Genomic DNA, 2,988 nt, shown 5'->3' with positions numbered 1-2,988 from the left:
CCCCTTAGGGAATGGGGGGCAATCAGCATTAGAATAACTAAATATTTGAAGAAGAGATCCATTTTTACTGGCAAACATTATTTGGAATAAAAGTTTGCACTTCCTCGAGTGCTTAGATAAAAGGGCACGAAGGCAGGCACATGGGCTGCCATTGTCCTCTTCTATCAGATAAGAAAGCTGAGATCTGGGGTAAGCTCATGGCAAAATTGAGAAGAACCTCTCAAAACCTCCCAGACCCCTTTGCAGCACCAAAGGTCCACTGAGCCCAGTCTCTTCGCCAGCTTCAGCAAGCCAGATCACTTAACAGCCAATTCTGGAGGCAAATTTAATTTCCCCTCCTGCATGCACATGCCCATGGCTAGGCTACTTTCACCCTCCATTTTTCATTGTCCAGAAATACTTGGAGGGGTGAGGTCTTTTGCAGTTTCTTTGAACTTCTCACTCCATTCTCAAGGAGCACTGTGAATGTGCTCTGAGCGCTGCAGTGGCATCACTTCTGTTCCCTCTGAGCAGAAGATCCAAGCATCACTGGCTCTGACACACAAACACAACTGGCATGAAAAGCTTCCAGGAATACTCACATGTTTATGCACTTGTTTTACTCTGCAAGAGCACAAACACCAGTGAAAACCTGAACGGCGAGGAACATATGCAAACAGAACGTCATTGTGGCAGCAGCCAGTTCGTCTTTTAAATTCCAGGTATTATCTTCAGACTTCTTTTTTGGCATCCTTCCCCAGCTCCTATCCAAGTATCCAATGTCCAAGGCTTCCTAAAACATGGTGGCAGATGCCATTCAGATAGGAAACCAGAAATTCCTTCCTGATCCAGCAGATTACGTCATGCCTCTGAAATGCAAGATCAAATCCAATCCAGCTACCTGTCCATCTCCAGACTGCCTATCAATTAGCATTAGACACTAATTTGATTAAATTGGTATGTTGAAATTTTATTTGATTCCACCTGAGTGTAATTCCCGTTGCGTGTTCTCTGTAACCCACTAATTTTCCAATGGAATGGGAAACACAGGTTGGGATTTGGAGGCTGTTTCTTCTACTTGTTAACATGTGAGCTTAAAACCGCAGTAAAAAATAAATCCATGCGATTTGGTAGAACGAGACTTGCCAGTTTAAGAGAAAACGGCTTTCCACAGAATAACCCAGATGGGGAAAAAAAGTATACATTTAACTCTGAAACCTGAAGTGTTCTTTGAGGGAAAACGAATACATTTTAGCCTTAAAGGGATCACAGACTGCAATTATATAATTCTTGTCAACTGATGTTAAAGATAGGCTGGAAAGAATGTATGCTGAGGCCCTGCAATAAAACGAGCTCCTTTACTCCTTTCAAATGTTTGCAAGCCTTGGAGGTTATCCAAAGGTCGAATACAGGAAAAGTCTTGGTGAACAGAAAACATAATCATGAGCTTTTTTAATACGGGCTCTTTTTGTAATAAAATAAAATTATGGTAAGGGAAGGGAGGGCGGGCTCTGTCTCCTCAGATCTAAGGCCAGGGGGGCTGAGTTTTAATCAGAGGCTGCTGTTCTCCCCTCCTCTCTCCTCCCCAGCCTGTCACTGCACAGAGAGAGAAGCCAGTGGAAGTGCATGGGCACTGGCTGTGCTGCAGAGGGGCAGGGGCACAAGCCTGCACTGAAACCCCTTGGCTTTGCTGCAGTGCAAGGACATATTTCCCAAGAGGGAGATGGATCTTCATTGCCAGCCAACTTGCACAGGGCAGCAGCAGATCCTCAACAACACCCTCCTCTTCTGAGGTCTGTTGAAGAACAGCTCCACACAGTGCTGAAAGTAATCTGCTGCCCCTTCTGGGGTGCACCAGGACAAATGGCACGTTTCCCACAGAAGCACCCCTGGAAACTGGAAGTAAGGGATATGGAGAATATCGCATTCAGCTGCAACTACACAGGAGTTTAGAGATGGGTTGTCAATACACTCATGGATTTTGGGGCAGAATCCAGGCCTGCAGTCTTTACTCTTTCCCAAAGTGATATGGCTTTAGTCATGACCACCTGCAGTCAGGGAGCTGCTTTCTGTTTCACTTGGAGTACCTGGAGGCACTGCCCGGACACTCCACCTGGGCTATGGCCACAATTCACACACAAGCGCTTGCATCACCTCCTGCATTTGGTTCAGAAACTTTCTATCCAAGTACAGATTTGACCCCATCCCCTCAGTCTGCTAAACATAAACCTGGAGCAGCACACCATGAAGTACCTGGAGGGAATTCATGGAACGGGCATTTGCTGAAGGCATCAGGCACTTCTGAGTTGTGATCATCATCCATTGGAATAACCAGGAGGGGCTTTGTTCTAATCCCACACTCTGTAACACTTTATCACCATTTATCTCTTATGGTGACTGCTCCATCATCCCACTGTTGCTACAAACCTGTCTTACCTGTACCTCACAGGCTGAGAAAACAATCTTACAACAAACAATATTTTTTCCTCTCAAAAATCAGAAGCCTGTTTTAATGATCCATCTCTACTGCCTGGGGAACATCATTCATGCTGACAAGTCCACCACTGTTTTGAAGATATTTTTTCCTGTTTCTTGAATTTCTTCTGGACTTCCTCTGTCTGGCATCACACCATTATCAATCTGGATGGAGACACCTTTCCCATTCCATGCTTCATATGAATAAATAGAATTAGGGAAAAAAAAAAAAGAAAGAAGAAAAAAGAACATACCTACCATTCCCATCTAGGCAAGAAACCCACTTCAGAGCTGGAGAGAGTTGGAGCACTGTGTTACCAAACTGACTGGTAAATGCACCCACTCTGTTAGGATTTGAAACTATTTCATGTTACCAGTGCTCCAATGGACAATCTCTCAACCTACAGACATGAAAACTTGACCGCATATTTAAAGTAAATTTAAGCCTTGGGGGTGTCCTGTGCAAGGCCAGGAGGTGACTTCGATGATCTTAGTGGGTCACTTCCAACTCAGGATATTCAATGATTCTATGAA

Source organism: Corvus moneduloides, chromosome 11, assembly GCF_009650955.1.
Source record: "Corvus moneduloides isolate bCorMon1 chromosome 11, bCorMon1.pri, whole genome shotgun sequence".
In the NCBI taxonomy this organism is placed as follows: Eukaryota; Metazoa; Chordata; class Aves; order Passeriformes; family Corvidae; genus Corvus; species Corvus moneduloides.
This window is presented reverse-complemented; position numbering follows the sequence as displayed.